General features: G+C 39.4%; 1 protein-coding gene across 1 annotated transcript in view; it reads left to right on the plus strand.

The window, feature by feature from the left end:
- Positions 1 to 18,924, plus strand: part of Ccdc172 (coiled-coil domain containing 172) — a 60,291-nt gene that overhangs the window by 21,317 nt on the left and 20,050 nt on the right. The window lies entirely within an intron of this gene.

Genomic DNA, 18,924 nt, shown 5'->3' on the forward strand with positions numbered 1-18,924 from the left:
GCTTGTTTGTTTTTGAGACAGGGTTTTACTAGGTAGCACAAACTGCCTTGGAACTTAATGTGTGTTTCAGGCTGGCCTCAGACTTGGTGTAATCCTTCTGTCTCAGCTCTCTGAGTGTGGAGGTTTGCAGACGTGCACCACCATGCTCAGTTAACAATGAGTCATTTTGAATGAATGTATTTTCTGTATTAAGATAAATTCCATCATTACCCAGTTAACTCTTACTTAGTGAGTGTATACTGCCATGGTGAATATAAATTTCAAAATCTTCAGAAGTACATGTGAGCTGAGCCCTTGATCATCTATCTGATGTGAACGGCTGTTTCCTACATTATATAACTGTTAGGCACTGTTCTAGGTCCCAGAAATATGAAATTTAAAGGTGTAAGAAACAAATGTATAAGCCATGTGATAAGTTAGAGCTGCTGCTGTGAAATGCATGTTCTCACCAACCCTGTATAGCAGGAATTAAGGGTAGAGAGGGGTGGAGGGTGTCATCTCAGGAATATCTGAATGCATGTTATTGGAATCTGTGATAAGATCATTAATTAATGCAATTCCCAAAGAGAGGGGAGTGAAGGAGCTGTTTAGGAAAATAACAGGTCTTTAATACACATAGAACAGGGAATGCCAAAAACGCACCTGTTCCCAGGCCCCAGAGGCTCTAGTCCAGCAGGAACTTGGTTTCTCTTCCTTTGAATCAGGCGCAGTTGATGTGGAGACTCCTTGATTGTCACTGCCCTGGAATTCCTTAAGGATATTTCCTCCTAATCTGAAAACCTCACAGTATAGCAAATAACAATTTTTCAGATGGTCAGTGTGCTGAGATGAGATCAGAAAGAGGAAGATCATAGCTGCCATTGTCCCACCGCAGTTCTGAAGTGCACTTACAGAGACGCTGGCTGTTCCTGGTTAGGACTTAGGTTTCCTGCTGCCATGTTGTGGTTCCCATGTTGTCCTTGGCTCCTCCTGTGTTCTGCTTCCTTCTGAGGCAGTCCTTTTTTGTGAGAAGGGTCCTGTCCTTGCAGCTCCTCCTCTTAAAAGCTTGCTTCTCTTCTCCAGGAGTTCAGGCATTCAAGGGCTTCTTTGACATTTTGAGTATCACTGGAATTATAGAAATAGTTCTCTTAAAGACTTTGTGACTCTCAGATGAATCTATTGAGGTTAATTCCACTAGAAAAAATAGGCTGTAACTACAATTTTCTTTCTGAGATCAGATTTTGTTTTGACTTCTGCTGAAACACCAAGAAACAATATTAAGTGTTTTTTTAAAATTTTCCTCTTTTATGGAAAACAAGAAATGTGAACCATAAAAGGAAAAATATACACTGGATAAATTAAATTAAAAAATGTTAGGAAAATGAAGATAGACTGTATGGGTTGGAGAAAACATTTGTGATTTATGTGCATGGGCTGTTACTTAGAAAAATAACTTACAACTTACAACTTCAAAATGAGAAGACAACAAGACCTGTTATAGCAGGGGAAGGTTTGAACTTCACAGTATAGTACTGATGAATGACCAATGGACACATGGAAAAGGTACTCAATATGTTTAGTCATGAGGAAGATATAAATTAAAATACTGTGAGCTTTCATTGTGCATCCATTTAATCAAAATTAAACAGACTGACCAAGTCAGGTGTTGACAAAAATGAAGAACATTTGAAACTCATGTAGTAGTAATAAAAACAAAATCAATGCTAAAATTGCTTTGAAGAATTGTTTGGCAATTTCTCAAAAATTAAATATGCATTTATCATACAATCCACCACAACTAGATGCTCCAGAAAAATTAACTCTGTGTCTGCAACAGATGTTTTTGAAAGTTTAATTCATAGTAGCCAAAGACTGCACATAATTTAAATGTCTATTATGAAATGAATGGCTAGACAGCAGTTGATGTATATGTACAACAGAATATTCAACAATAAAAAATTGGAAAAACTTCTAGAATACACTATGAAGGGATCTCATGAAACCAGAGCTGTACACACTCCACACTGTGAACCTAGAGGAAATGTGTACAGGGGCAAGGGAGCTTTTGGTGATGATGGAAACGTGTGTTCTTATTTCTAGGGATGGCCTCACAGGGTTAATGACTGTCAAACTCATGGAGTTGGGTGGTACTCTCATTAAAATTGAAAAGGGAAAAAATGTTTCTGGTACCACAAATCCTGTCAGAATCCTCTACCTTGTGTCTTTCTCTCCCAGAAGTACAGATTTGATACGTGTGCCTCCATGGTACTGATACTCTTGCTTCTGCTCTTGGAAGGTCTCCTGTAAGTGTTTTATGACAGTTTATACCAAATATCTCCACAGCAGCAGGGCTTTGTTGTGTTCACTGCCCTATCACCAACAGTATTTCTAGCCTTTTCCAAGTTAAGGAGCTCTGTCATGCATTGTGGTTTTTTCTTACTTTATTGTTTAACTTTGACTTCAGCAGGATATATGATCACCCTGAGTTTATGCATTAATTAAATAAAATCAACCTTGGGTCAGGAGGCGGAGCCAGCAGCTAGTTGACAGAGAGTAATCATAGGTAGTCAGAGGTAGTATGAAAGATGGATAGAGAGATGCACAGGAAGTAGTAGGGAGGGACTTGGAGTGCGGCTGTCCTTTTCGCTTTGGAACAATGAAAGAGATGCTCTCTTTCTGAGATGCGGGCGAAGAGGAAAGGTCAGCTAGTTGTTCCTCAACCTCTCTCTGAGCTAGCAGGTTTTCGCCATAGCCTCTGACTCCCAAGTCTTTATTGGTAAAAGAACAATAGAGATTCAGTTAAAAATTACATTTGGTGGCAGCAGTAGGAGGCAGACCCAGCAGGATGAAAAAGTCTCAGAGGGCCACTGCCTGAGAACAGGCCAATAACAGCGGAGCCACAATTACTGCCAAAACAGCAGTAGATTCAGGGTCAGCCACTGTTTTCCTGTTCATTTTTCATTTTAAAAGTTATAATTACACTTTATTTTATTTAGTATATGTGTGTGAAGTATGTCTTCAAATGGGCATGTGCAGAGCAAGGCATATGGGGAGGTCAGAGGACAGTTTGTAGGAACTGTTTTTCTCTCCACTGTGTGCTCCCCAGATCAAAGTCAACTGCTTTCCCTGCCCTGTCATCCTGCTGGCCCTCCTGTCAGTCATCCTGCTGGCCCTCTTGTCAGTCATCCTGCTGGCCCTCCTGTCAGTCATCCTGCTGGCCCTCCTGTCATCCTGCTGGCCCTCCTGTCATCCTGCTGGCTTTCCTGTCAGTCATCCTGCTGGCCCTCTTGTCAGTCATCCTGCTGGCCCTCCTGTCATCCTGCTGGCTTTCCTGTCAGTCATCCTGCTGGCCCTCCTGTCATCCTGCTGGCTTTCCTGTCAGTCATCCTGCTGGCCCTCCTGTCAGTCATCCTGCTGGCCCTCCTGTCAGTCATCCTGCTGGCCTTCCTGTCAGTCATCCTGCTGGCCCTCCTGTCAGTCATCCTGCTGGTCCTCATGTCATCCTGCTGACCTTTCTGTCAGTCATCCTGCTGGCCCTCCTGTCAGTCATCCTGCTGGCCCTTCTGTTTCATTTTTGCTATTTGTAGTTTTCATCTATCTAGAATTTATTTTGCTGCAAGAAGTTCGGGATTCAACTTTAGCTTTTTCCAAATGACTGGTTAGCTGTTTAATGCTATTTGTTACATGGTGCATCTGTTTCCAGGCTTTTAAAATGTCTACATTTGTTATATCTTAATATTACATATATGTTTGTGTATGCCTCTTTTCTTATTTTGTTTTTTGTTTATGTTAGTTTCATATCATAATATGATAATGAGTGGGACAATCCTCTCTTCTTGCGTTTCATATTGATTATTGTATATATATTTTCTTAGGTAAAGTTAAGTTTTGTAAAGTTCAAAGGTATCTTGTATTTTAATTTGAGTTACACTAAGTTTACTAATGAGCTTGGGAAGAACTGATACCTTCCTAATCTTGAGTCTTCCTGTCAGAAAACTAAACATGGGCAGCAGATGGCTCAGCAGCTTAAGGTGCTTATTACCAAATCTGAGGTCCTGACTCTGATCTCTGGGACCTATAGAACCAACTCCTATAAGATGTCTTTTGACTACCATGTGCATGGCATAGTGTGCATGTACCTGCACATACACACATACACACAGAGAAAAAATGTAAGAGTGTTTCAGTTGTCTTGACTTTTGCTTTTACTTTTTCTCCAAGTATCACTATATTCTAAGTGGGTTTCCTCATTGAGTTCTCTCATGATTATGGTCTGTTTACAGGTAAAATGCCTTCTTCTACATTCAGATTTCCTAACACAAGCTTGATTTTGTTGTTTCCAGTGTATAACTGTGTATGCTACACCCAGTGATAACTCTCTTGGTTTTCCAATATTCATTCCATCTTTAAAATGTAGTTTTATTGGTGGATGTTTTTAAGAATGCTAATGAATACTAGGAATGACATTAGCTAATGTCCCTTCTTTCTTCTAGATCTTTATTACTAATCATGATGTCAGACTGAAGACAATTGCTCTCTCTTTCTCTCCTCCCATGGCCCCCCTTTCCAGTCAGCTTCCCTTTCTTTAATGACCATGTGTTAACTCCCCTCATTTGTTTGTTTGTTTATTTGCCCTGGCCATAGTTTCCCCTTCCTCCTTTCCTCCCAGTTCCTCCTCCCACCTCCCCTCTGCAGCCTCCCTCATCAGCTCCTCCTTCCTTTCTGTTCAGAAAAGAGCAGGGATCAACAAAACATGGCATATCAAATTGCAGTAAACACTTCCCCTCCTATTAAGGCTGGACAGGGTAACCTAGTATGAGGAATAGGGTGCCAAAAGCAAGCAAAAGAGTTGGAGGTAGTCTCTGCTCCCACTGTTAGGAGTCTCATAAGAAGACCAAGCTACACACTGTCCCATATATGCAGAGGGTCTAAGCCAGTCCCATGCAGGCTCCTTGGTTGTCAGTTTAGTCCCTATGAGCCCAGGTGAGTTGATTTTTGGGGTTTTCTTATGGTGTCCTTGACCCCTTTGACTCCTACAATCCTTCCTCCCCCTCTTCTGCAGGATTCTCCAAGCTTCACCTAATGTTTGGCTGTGGGCCTCTGCATCTGTTTCCATTAGTTGCTGGTTGGAGCCTCTCTGATGACAATTGGGCTAGGCAACAATTTATGAGTATAGCAGAACGCTGTTAACCATTATTACATTGACTTTTTTTTCCCCTGCCAGTCATGTTTGGTCTCTGAGTCATTCAACCTCTGGGTCCTGGTGCTCCAGACAGTGTCAGGGGTGGGCTCACTCTCACGGCAGGGGTCTCAGCCTGGACCAGTCATTGGTTGGCCACTCCCACAATATCTGCCACTATTACCCCAGCACATCCCATAGGCAAGATATTGTGGGAGTGGCCAACCAATGACTGGAAGTCTTGTCTGGTCACAGTTGATGGGCAGTTCAGGCCACATATACCATTTTGCTAGGAGTCTTAGTTGGGACATACTTGTAGGTTCCTAGGAGTTTCCCTTGCTCTAGGTTTCTACCTGACTCCAAAATGCCCCAGTTTCTAGTTTTCTCTTTCAGTGCTCTCAGCCCACACTCCCTCCACCTTATCCCTCATGTTCCCATCCCCAACTGCTTCCAGACCACCAAAGAAATCTATTTATCCTAACAGGGAGATCCAAGCATCCCTTGTTGTTACCTAGCTTTTCTGGGTCTGTGGGTTGTAGCATGGTCCTCATTTACTTTACAGTAAATGTCCACTTATGAGTGAGCACATACCATGTTTGTTTTTCTGTGTCTGGGTTACCTCACTCAGGATAATTTTTTCTATTTCCTTCCATTTGCCTGGAAATTTCATGATGTCATTGTCTTTAGCAGCTGAGTAATAGCATTGTATAAATGTAACATATTTTCTTTATCCATTCTTAAGTTGAGGAGCATCTTAGCTGTTTCTAGGTTCTGGCTATTACAAATAAAGCTGCTGTGAACATAGTTGAGCAGGTGTCCTTGTGGTATGATTAAGCATCCTTTGTGTATGTGCCCAAGAGTGCTATAGCTGGGTCTTGAGGTAGATTGATTGCACAGGTTTGAATTCCACCAGCAGCTGGAGGAGTGTTCCCTTGCTCCACATCCTCACCAGTATAAGCTGTCACTTGTGTTGTTTATCTTAGCCATTCAAACAGGTTTAAGATGGAATCTCAGAGTCATTTTGATTTGCATTTCCCTGGAGGCTAAGGATGTTGAAACACTTCTTTAAGTGTTTCTCTGCCATTTGAGATTCTTTTGTTGAGAATTCTCTGTTTAGATCTGTACCCCATTTTAAAATTGGATTATTTGTTTTTTTGATGTCTAGTTTCTTGAGTTCTTCATATATTTTGAAAACCAGTCTTCTGTTGGATCTGGGGTTGGTGAAGAGTTTTTCCCATTCGGTAGGTTGTTGTTTTGTCCTGTTGACACTGTCCTTTGCCCTACAAAAGCTTCTCAGTTTCATGAGGTCCCATTTATTAATTGTCAATCTTACTGTCAATACTATTGGTTCTGTTCATGAAGTTGTCTCTTATGACAATGTGTTCAAGGCTATTTTCTAGTTTCTCTTCTATCAGGTTCAGTGTATCTGTATTTATGTTGAAATCTTTCATCACTTGGACTTGAAGATTGCGCAGGATGATAGATAGGGATCTATTTGCATTTTTCTACATGTTGCCATCCAGTTTTAACAGCACCAGTTGTTGAAGATGCTTTCTTTTTTCCATTGTATAATTTGGCTTCTTTGTTGAAAATCAGGTATTCATAGGTATGTGGATTTATGTCTGGGTCTTCAATTTGATTCTGTTGATACACCTGTCACTTTTTTATGAAAATACCATGTGGGTTTTATTGCTGTAATTCTGGACTAGAGCTTGAAATCAGGAGTGGTGGTACCTCCTCAAGTTCTTTCATTATATAGGATTGTTTTAGCTGTCCTAGGTTTTTTGTTTTTCCTTATGAAGTTGAGTATTGTTCTTTCAAGGTCTGTAAAGAATTATGTTGGGATTTTAATGGGGATTGCATTGCATTTGTAGATTGCTTTTGGTAAGATGGCCATTTTTATTATGTTAATTCTACCAATCCATGAGCATGGGAGAGCCTTCCATCTTCTGATATCTTCTCCAGTTTCTTTCTTCAAAGACTTGAAGTTTTTGTCATACAGGTCTTTCACTTGCTTGGTTAGAGTTACCCCCAGGTATTTTATATTGTTTGTGGCTATTGAGAAGGGCGTTGTTTCCCTGATTTCTTTCTCAGCCAGTTTGTTGATTGTGTGTAGGATGGCTACTGATTTTTTTTTTTTTTTTAGTTAATCTTGTATCCAGCCACTTTGCTAAAGTTGTTTATCAGCTGTAGGAGTTCCCTGGTAGAATTTTGGGGGTCACTTATATATTCTATCAACCATCTGCAAATAAAGATACTTTAACTTCTTCCTTTCCAATTTCTGTCCCCTTGATCTCCTTGAGTTGTCTTATTGCTAGCTAGAACTTCAAGTCCTATACTGAATAGATATGGAGAGAGTAGACAGCCTTGTCTTGTTCTTGATTTTAGTGGAATTTCTTTGAGTTTCTCTCCATTTACTTTGATGTTGGCTGTAGGGTTGCTGTAAATTGCCTTTATTATGTTTAATTTTTTTCCCTTATATATCTAATCTCTCCAATCTCCAATACTTTTATGATGAAGGGTTGTTGGCTTTTGTCAAAGGCTTTTTTGGCATCTAATGAGATGATTTTGCATTTTTTTCTTTCAGTTGTTTATATGGTGGATTACATTGACAGATTTTCATATGTTGATCCATCTCTACATCTCAGGCATCCTGCTTGATCATGGTGGATGATATTTTTGATATGTTCCTGAATTTGTTTTGCAGATATTTTATTTGAGTATTTTTGCATCAGTATTCATGAGGGATACTGGTCTATATATAATTTTCTTTCTTTGTTAGAGTGTGTTTTTGGTATCACAGTCATTCTGGCCTCAAAAATTGAATTTGGTAATATTCAGTCTCTTTATATTTTGTGGAATAATTTGAGGAGCATTGGTACCAGCTCTTATTTGAAAGTCTGGTAGAATTCTGTGCTAACACCATCTGGCTCTGGGCCTTTTTTGGTTGGGAGAATTTTAATGACTGTTTCTATTTCCTTGACGGTTATAGGTCTATTTAAATTATTTATTTCATCTTAATTTAACTTTGGTAGCTGGTATCTATCAAGAAATTTGCCCATTTCTTTAAGATTTTCTGATTTTGTGGAGTGCAGATTTTTGAAGTATGAAGTAATGATTCTCTGTGTCTGTTATTATGTCCCCCTTTTCATTTCTGATTTTGTTAATTTTGATATTCTCTCTTTGCCTCTTAGTTAGTTTGGATAAGGGTTTGTCTGTCTTGCTGATTTTCTCAAAGAACCAACTCTGTGTTTCATTGATTCTTTATATGGTTCTCTTTTACTAATGTCAGCCCTCATTTTGATTATGTCCTGCCCTCTACTTCTCTTGGGTGAATTTGCTTCTTTTTGCTCTAGAGATTTCAGGTGTGCTGTTGCTAGTATAACTTCTTTATGAAGATACTTAGTACTTTGAACTTTCCACATAGCACTGCTTTCATTGTGTTCCATAAATTTTGTTTTGTTGTGCATTCATTTTCATTGAGTTCTAGGAAGTCTTTAATATCTTCCTTTTTAAAAAAATTTCTTGTCACTGTAGTCATTTAGTAGAGAGTCATTCAATTTTCATGATTTTATAGGCTTTCTGTTGTTTCTGTTGTGGTGGTCTGATAAGATGCAGGGGGTAATTTCATTTTTCTTTTATTTGTTGAGACTGACTTTGTGACCAAGTATGTGGTCACTTTTGGAAAATATTCTCTCAGGGCTGAGAAGAAACTATATTCTTTTGTGTTTGGGTAAAATGTTTTGTAGAAATCTGATAGATCAATTTGGTTCATAACATCTGTTAGTTCTACTATTTATCTGTTATTTTTTGTCTGGATTATCTGCCCATTGGTGAGAGTGTGATATTGAAGCCTCCTATCAATGTGTGAGGGTCAATGTCTGACTTTAGCTTTAGTAATATTTATTTTACGCACTTGGGTGCCATTGTGCTTGGGGCATAGATGTTCAGAATTGAGACTTCATTTTGGTAGATTTTTCCTTTGATGAGTATGTAGTATTTTTTTCCCATCTCTTTTGATTAGTTTTGGTTAGAAGTCTATTTTGTTAGATATGGGTTCATTTGCTTGGAATATCTTTTCCCAACCCTTTATTCTGAGATAATATCTGTCTTTGATGTTGAAGTGTGTTTCTTGTATGCATCAAAAGGATGGATCCTGTTTTCACATCCATTATGTTAGCCCATGTCTTTTTATTGGTGAATTTAATCCATTAATATTGATAATTCCTGTTATTTTGTTGTTGTTAGTGGTGGTTGTGTGTGTGTGTGTGTGTGTGTGTGTGTGTGTGTGTGTGTGTGTGTGTTTCCCTTCTTTTGATTTTGCTGGAGTGAGATTATTTATTTCCTGTGTTTTTATGGGTGTAGTTAATATCCTTAGGTTGGGATATTAACTAATATCCTTAGTTTTCCTTCTAGCACCTTCTGTAGGGCTAGATTTGTGCCTAGATACTGTTAAAATTTGACTGTGTCATGGAATATCCTATTTTCTCCATGTATAGTGATTGAACGTTTTGCTGGGTACAGTATTCTGGGCTGGCATCTATGGTTTCTTAGACTCTAGAAGACATCTTACCAGGCCCTTCTGGCCTTTTGAGTCTCCTTTGAGAAGTCAGGTGTAATTCTAATAGGTCTGCCATTATATGTTTCTTGGTCTTTTCCCTTTGCAGCTTTTAATATTTTCTTTGTTCTGTATCTTTAGATGTGGCAGGGTGACTTTCTTTTCCAATTTATTTTTTCTGTAAATTCGTGAATCTTTATTGGCATCTCCTTCTTTAGGTTAGGAAAGTTTGCTTCTATGATTTTGTTAAAAATATTTTCTGCAAAACAACTGTCCTCAGTGCATGAGCCGGCTTTTTAACCTAGTGTTTAGGCTGAGACACTTTGCTCAGCCTTTGCACAGGGAGGAGGGGATTGGACCTGCCTCAACTGAATGTACCAGGCTCTGCTGACTCCCCAGGGGAGACCTTGCCTTGGAGGAGGTGGGAATGGGGTATAGGTTGTGGGGGAAGACTGGAGGTGGGAGGAGGGAGGACAGGGGAATCTGTGGTTGATATGTAAAATGAATAGAAAAATCTCTTAATAAAAAGAAAAGGAAAAATATTTTCTGGGTCCTTGAGCGATATTTCTTCTCCTTCTTTTATTCCTGTTATTCTTAGGTTTGGTCTTTTCATAGTGCTTCAGATTTCCTGGGTCTATCATATCTTCCTTAGATTATCACTTCCATCTCTTGTATTCTGTTGGTGATCTTGCATATGTAGTTCCTGTTCACTTCCCTATATTTTCCTTCTCCAAGACTCTCTCAGTCTGTGTTTTCTTTATTGCTTCTGTTTCCATGTTCAGGTCTGAAAAGTTGAATTCATTTTCTTCACCTGTTTGTTTGTGTTTTCCTAGATTTCTTTAAGGGACTTGTTCATTTCCTCTTTAAGGGCCTCTGTCATCTTCGTAAGATTGGATTTAGGGTCATTTTCTTGTGCTTCTACTGTGCTGGAATACCCAGGGCTTGCAGTAGTAGGATAGCTGGGCTCTGATGGTGCCATCTTGCCCTGGGTGTTGTTGATGCTGTTTTTATGATCTGGGTTTGGGGTTATTTTCAATTTAGGTGATGACTTCTGAGTTTATTTTTGTTGGATGGATGCTTTTAGGTGTTGTTGCCCTTGCTTTCTCTTTCCTCTCTGGTTTTCTGGCCTGGGTGGCCTGTGCTTCTGGTGACCAGCAAGTCTTCAGGTCCAGTAGTGTGTCTCTGCTGGTGTTTTGGTGGCCTGCTTGGCCTCTGGGGTTTGGGGTGCTTGCTTTGTTTCTGGGGTTCTAGGGTTCTGGGAACTGGCCTGACCTCTAGGGTTCTGGATAACTGTGTGGTCACTGGGGTTCCTAATACCAGCATGGCCTCCAGTAGAGTAGGTGTCTTCTGGGTTCCTAGTATCTTTGTGGCCTCCAGTAGAGCAGGAGTCTTCTGTTGGGTTGTGGACCCAGATATGGAGCCCAGGGGAGGAGGTGCTGTTGGGGACTGCTGGGCAGGCTCTTGGGTTCCTAGTACCAGCATGGCTTCTGGTAAAGTGAGAGTCTTCTGCTGGTAGTTATGGGCTGGAATATGGAGCCCAGGGAAGGAGGTGCTATAGGGGACTGCTGGGTGGGGCTTAAGGGGTATTAGCAGGTGGTGGGCAGTGTCTTACCTGGGGTCCCTAGTACCGGTGTGGCCTCCAGTAGAGAGCCCCTGACAAATTTATTAGAGTAATGGATTTTATTAACAAATGTTCTGTCATTAACCTTACTATGATCTTGTAGTCTTCTAATGTGTTAATAAATTCTATTTGACATTATTTTATTTAAAAAATTTGAATCTTGGGAAGGCAAAGAAACTGGTGTTTCAGAATTCAACCCCACTGGTAAAGTCTCAACAATTAAAATTTACTGCTTTTGTCAAATTAACAGAACATAAAATCTGGAAAATGAAAAACATTTGAATCTTTATAAGTGAGATTAATATATGTTTGTGCCTGTGAACAATGTATTCATTTCACAAAAAAATTGTGGACAATACTTTCTCTGGTTGTTCTCTGGCCTCAACACACATGCACACATGTGGACACACACACACACACACACACACACACACGCACACACATGCACATTCACAAATAATAGTAAACCAAAGAAGATGTCTGGCAGAGAAAAGAGATGCTTGAGTAGAAGGATATAATAACAGCATGAAGAGTAACAATGGGTATCGTTCAAATCCCAGTGCGCTTGTCTGGCTCATCACTGTTACAGGACAAAAGGAAGATAAAAGCAGAGGCAGCCAAGGGTAGATAGAAGAGTTGGGAGAGGCAAGTGTCAGGGTAACAAATGTGGTGGCACAAATTAAAAGCAGGAATGGAAGAGCAAACCCTGACAATCCAAAGACAAATGGGAGTGAAACCTGCCCTGGTGTCTTCGCTCCCTACTCAGAGTTGAATAGTTCCTTTCACTACTTCCACTGCCACATGCATGGTCCCTAGAAACATCTCTCTGTAATCTGCTCAAAACTTGAAAGGCCATAACCACCTGTAATTCTAGTTCCAGGGATCCAACACCTTTGGCCTCTGAGGGCATGCATGCCTACACATGGTGCACATACATACACATAAGATAGGTAGGTAGGTTGATAGACAGATGGACAGACAGACTGACAGACAGACAAATCATTCTGATAGCTGAAAGCATTCTTAAGAGAAGTAAAATCCCAAACAAGGAGATATAGAGTGAGCAGGAGAGGGCAGCAGGAATCTAGGCAAGAGATACTGCAGTCAGATAAGGATTGTAGCAGCAGAGCATCAACAGTGTTGATCCATGTGATAGAAAAGAGGTGTTGAGGCCAGCATTTGGGGCCTGAGTAATTAGGAATGTGGAATAATTCGTATTTTATATATATGTATATATATTTGTGAAAGTGTGTTTATTTTAAACATTTGAAAATTTATAGATTGATGGTTCATCATTTTCTTTCAGAATAATAACTTCCATGATTATCATAACATTTTTTCTCAAAGTATTTCTTTGTGTTCACTTCTCTTAATTGGTGAATTAGCTCTTCCTGGATAGAAAATAAGATATGTATTTCATTTTGACCTTGCCTAATAATTAATCTGTTATTAATTAGTCTATTAATGATTTGCAATGGACATATGGGAAAGTACTCTTTTTAAAAGCTGAGAATGAATTTTGCTTCTCTTAGTTTAGTTTAATATTGATAGCTGTAAAACCTAGTTATTAGCCTGGCCTGTGAGGAGAAAAAATTAGAGATACATTTTACAATTGCAAATTGCTGACTTTGCTTCTGTAAACTTGCTTGTGTTAGACACTGACCCATCCTCTCCCTGGAAATAAGTAAAAAGTTTCAGAGCCCAGCCGTCGGCCTTGGGACAAGGTCTGCAATTATAGATTAAAATAATAATAAGTCTCTGTTTAAAAAAAAAAATTCCTCAAATGGGACCCAAGATAAGGACCATCTGGAGAGTCCAGCAAACTAGGTCAAATGTCAGCCTATCACAAGCATGTAACTATGCAAACTCCCCTCCAGAGTAACCGCTCCCCCTAGACCTCCCCTGAGCCAACCAGTTTACGACTAATGTTACAAAATTTCCGGAGTAACAAAATAATTGCTGAAATATATGATGATTTTTAAATTGGGCCAAACCCGGGGCACCTGGTATCTTATGCTAATTTTGTAGTTTCTGCCTTTAAAAATGCTTGTAAACACTGCTCAGTGCCAGTGCTGAATACATTCCTCATGCGTGTTGCATCTGCTGGTTTGGAATCTTGGTTTCTGGGGGAGTCCTCTCACAGACGAAAGTATCCCAGGGGTCTGGGGTCTTTCAGCCTGGTGGTATACACTTTTAATTCCAGTACTCAGTAGAAAGAGGCAGGCAGAACTTTGTGTGCTTGAAACTAGCTTGATCTACACAGCAAGTTTCAGGCTAGCCAATGCTACATAGTGAGACCCTATTTCAAAGAACACCCCCCCAGCCCCCACCACACAAAAAAATCCCAACAACAACAATAAAAAATCCAATATAACTGTTGATGGAAGCCTTGGACTTTGAGGCTGAGGAAAAAACTAAAAGTGATTACTCTATCAGTTGTACCCCAGTAAATCTGTAAATTAAAGTGTAAAATTAAAAAGGAGGCAGCAGAAAAAGGAGAGGAAAGCTTGCCCTAAAACACAGGTTCAGGTCTTTTAGTTTTGTAAGCTTTGTTGGGAGGAAGTACATTTGTTTTCTTTTGCCCTTTAAGAATCAGTCATTAAGAGAGAGGAGCCATGGCTAGATATAAAGAGGTGAGCTGTCGAGATGGGCCATTTTTCCTCACCCTTCTGACTTGAGACTAAAGCCTAATAGGTTTTCCCTGTCAGTAGAGCTCCCCTGCCCGGGGGCCTGTTGAGCATATTTGAGGCCACACCAGGACATGCTTACCTGAAAGTTGTGGACCTATCAGCCACCTGTCTGTGTTCAAACTGACCAGCCTTAAATGAGGGAAAGAGGAAGACCCCCCTCCCCAACGACCCTTAAAACTCCTGTCAATCAAGGTGAGACTGGGTTTCAGTTTCCCAAGGCCCCTGCATTGCACCAGATCTTTCTTTCTGTGTGCCTTGTTGTGTATATTTCCTCACACCTAATTTTTTGATGGCAAACAAAATAAATATATAAATCTTTAAATTATTTAGCCTAGAGATTGGGGACTGAAAACAATACATCCTCTGTCTCAGGAATACTTCAGTCCAAAATTTCTCCATGATTCTTGCCAAGTGTTACAAGCTGTTTTGTCTGATAATGCTGAGTACAATGTCATGTCTTTCCTCTGTCTTAAGTGTCATGTGATGTGCTGGAGTCAGTATTTAACCAATAGCATCTTTCTTTTTCCCTCCCATTTATGAAAGGAACAGAGTGAGGCTGTTGATTTTCTTTTCATAGAAATTTTACTTAATTAATGAACAGAAACAATTATTTTAAAAGTATAGTTCTTTTATTTTGTGTGTTTATGCCTAAGTGTCTGTACCACATGTATTCAGGAGCCAGAAGAGTCAGAAGTGAGTCAGATCCCTGGAACTGGAGTTACAGATGGTCATGAGCTGCAATGTGGATGCTGGGAACCAAACCTAGGTCCTCTGTAAAAACAAATGTTCTTAACCTCTGAGCCATCTATCTTGACTAGAAACAAATAGTTAAAGGCAATTATATGGTCCATTAAATTAAGTTCCACATGCTTTCTTGTGCACCTATTATGTGCTCTGCATATACTATGCTAGAAATAAGAACTGAAGTTTAGAGATGGCCAAAGCACAGGTCATGTTTTCAGGAGTTTGCAATGTATTATAGAAGAGAAATTGGTGAGAGGGTGGTAAGAATGGTGTGTGGATGGCTTCTACTCATGAATTCCCTCCTACCATGAACAACTGGATGACTGGAAAAAAATGTGAAAACATGATTTTAGATATTCAGAACAAGAAATGATGCAGGGTTGTGATCCAGCGGAGAGGAGAAACACGTTAGCACAGCCTCATTTCTGCTCTGCTTTCAGTAATGGTGCAGTTTTTAGTTGACAGGGTGGAAGAACTTATGTAATGCAAAGTGGTTGGTTGACTTGAAGATGTGAAGATTGGCGCTCAAGGAGGCCAAGGAGGCTAGAACTTACAGGACCATGAAGAGGAGAAATTTATACTGAAATCGAGAGCAAATTTCAATTTGTACTCATGTGGAGGATTTTTAACTGGTCCTTACATGGAGGAAACCTTCCAAGCAGGACAGAAGTTGTTCCAGGAAATGATAAAGTTGGCAGTTTTGAGCAGTGACATGGAATAAAGAGGTGTTGATATGCCATGAAGTCACAACAGAAAATTTCTATTAAATAGAAAGCCCTACTTGATAAAGTTCGATTGAGTTAACCTAGGGTGAGGGCTGGAGTGATGGCTCAGTGGTTAAGAGCCCTTGTTTTTCTTGCAGAGGACTTAGTTTAGATCCCAGTTCCTACATGGTGGCTCACAATCATCTCTAACTCCATTTCCAGAAGTTTCAATACCCTATTTTGACTATGGAAACACCAGGAACATGTATAGTGCACATATACACATGATTGCAAATACTTTTACACAATAAATATAAAATAAATTTGAAAGAAACATTAAAAATAGACTGACTAAATGTTCTCATAGACTCACCCTATAAAAATGTTATAAACAGTGTTTGACTCTGACCCAAAAGCACTTTGCCTTTCCATTAATACAAACATCAGCAAGCCTTAGAAGAAGAAAGCAAAACTCTAGCATTCAATGATATTGCAAACAAAATGTGTGATGTGCCGTATGAAAATTGCTAGACATATTATCAAGCAAAGGTTATAACTTACAGCAGTGAGGCCATTGGATCAGCAAACATGTAAACAGAAATGACAGAGATGATGCAATTAGAAGAAAAAAAAAAACCAAAACTGCCCCAATACTTGTAAGAGAATTCAGGGACATGAGTGTGATGGGGAGCTAAACGGACAGTATTGAAAAATAAGTAAATGTAGAAAAATAATTGGCGAGATCCAGTGCCCTTTGCTGATAAAATATCTAGTCAACTAAAGCTAGGAAGGGACTTTCCTCAGCCTAAAGGATATTTATGAAAAACACAAAGCTGATGTTATTCTTAATGGTAAAAGAAGGAATATTTCCCACCTAAGAACAAAGTTAAGTGTAGCCACACTAGTCATCATGACTACTTAACACAGTACTGGGGATTTTAGCCAGGGAGTCAAGTAAGAAAGCAGATAGAAGGCATGGAGACGAGACAGGAAGAAGTTAAAAATTGAAAGAGCTTGTGTTAGGGTTCAAGTGTAAAATGTGTTGAAGGCCTGGTCCCCAGCTTCTGATGCTACTAAGAGATAATTAGATCATGAAGTCATAGCTGGTTGGGCTAGTGGGAGTTAGGATCTAGTTGGAGGAAATAGACTGTGTGGGGATGTATTTGTTCCTATCTACTTTCTACTTTCTGGTTTCCATGAGGAAGCTTTACCGTGTACCCCCACCTCAATATTCTGTTCCATGGTGGGCCCAAGAGAAGTAGAGCTGAAAGGCTTTGGACTAAAACCTTTGAAGCTGAGAACCAGAAGAAACCTGTCCTCTTCAAGACTGTTTCTCTTAGGTAGTACCTCCACTGACAGTCTAACCTCTTTATGAATCCCAAGGAAGCCAGGGAAAGCTTCTGAAGCCAGCAAGCTCAGCACAGCTGCAAGGTGTGTAAGTGCAACATGCAAGATTGAATCATTTCAAGTGAATTTAAGACAATGCTATTTATAGGACTGGAGTGATGGCCCAGTGGTTAAGACACTTATTGCTCCTGTAGAGGATTCAGGTTGTTCCCAGCACCCACAGGTGTTTCACAGCCATCTGTAACTCCAGTTTCAGGGATCAGCTAGCCTCCTCTGATCTCTGCAGGCACACACCACACACACATTCATGCCAATACTCACATACACAATAAATAATTTTTAAAAATTTTATAAGAAAAATCTATTATAATAATATTGAAAAACTAAAATACTTAGGAATGTATTCAATGTATCAAAATTAGCTTGATACCTGAGAAATAAGGCAAACTGACACTGATATTGATGAGAAAAGATTCAAACTTCCCAATTATAAACTTCCAAAGAAGTAAAGTAATAAGATAATGTGGCATTGGTAAGAGATGGTCATGTAGATCAATTAAATTTAATTAAAGCCAAGAAGTAATTTCTTTTATGGTTAGCTGATTTGTGATTATAATGTCAACATAATTCATTGGAAAAGAATAGTTTCTGGCAGTATTAATACTGGGCAGCTCTGATACTGTACAAAAAGTCACTTACAATAGACCAAAATCCTAAACTTGAGAGTCAGAGAGACAGAGCACTTAAAACAGAATACCTTGAGTAGAGGCATTATTATGATATGCATACAAAGTATAGATAACTTAGACTTCTTTAAAGGATGTTATCTACAGTGGAAAAAGACCCACTAACTGGAGAAACTATAAATCGTACATCTGATCAGAGTGGTAGCCAGAATAGGACAACTCTTACAAATATTGGAAACCCAATTTTAAATGGACAAAATATTTATGTAGACATACCCCAAAAGATAGAGGAACAGCCAAATCAAACTCAACATCAGGGAAGTGCTAATCAAAACTGCAACAAAATAGCATAAGCATGGCTGTAAAGGACCGGTGGTAGAGGACCCATGCTAGAGCTGGAAAGGATACAAAGATACTGAAAACTTCATCATTGCTGAAGGAATGTGGTGTGCAACTGCTTTAGGAGACAGGTGATTCCTCAAAACATCCATCCTAAGAATGGGTGGATGAACAATTCTACCCTAGGCTTTTAAGAGAACTAAACAGGAGCCACATAAGAACTTGTACAAATGTGTTCACAGAAGCACCAATAATAGTAGCCCCAAAGTGTAAGCAACCCTAAACTTTGTCAGCTGCTGAATGCCCAAACAAGGTATATCTATATGATAGAACTTGGAGGAGCTCATTTAAAAAAAAAGAATAAAACATAGGTGTTACAAGTCTTTCTGTGTCCCACCAGCCAACTCCCAAATAATGACACAGAGACTTATTACTAATTATGAAAGCTTGTCCTTAGCTTAGGCTTGTCCCACTAGCTCTTATGACTTAAATTAACCCATTTATATCAATCTACATTCTGTCATGTGGCTCATGGCTGTTACCATTCCACTTGTTCTGTGTCTCCTCGCATCTCCTGTAAGCCTAGATTTATCCCTCAGACTTCCTCTCTCTCTCTGCCTGGAAGTCCCACCTCTACCTCCTGCCTAGCTATTGGCCATCTGGCTTTTTATTAGACTAATCACAGCAACACATCTTCACAGAGTGTACAGATATTCTACAAATATTTCCCCCTTTTTGTCTAAATAAAAAGGGAAGAATAATTATCAAGTAAGAACTACATTTACTACATTTAGTCCATATGTATTTGGCAAATTCAGAGAAAGTACTATATTATCTATTCGATCTTAGTCCACAGTTTTATGCCTAAACCATTTTTTATCATAACTTGTATTACCAACCTAAACCTATCTTTTTAGACCTCAAAACATTTTCTTAAATAAATAACTTAAGCTTCTATGTCGCTCAACCTTTATAAACTTTACATCCCTTTTGTAAGTTTTTTTGTTTTAAATTTGGTACAAGGAAAACTGTAACTATCTAGTCTTCAACCCCCATCAAAGGCCTGAGAAGGATATA

Source organism: Onychomys torridus, chromosome 1 (genome assembly GCF_903995425.1).
Source record: "Onychomys torridus chromosome 1, mOncTor1.1, whole genome shotgun sequence".
In the NCBI taxonomy this organism is placed as follows: Eukaryota; Metazoa; Chordata; class Mammalia; order Rodentia; family Cricetidae; genus Onychomys; species Onychomys torridus.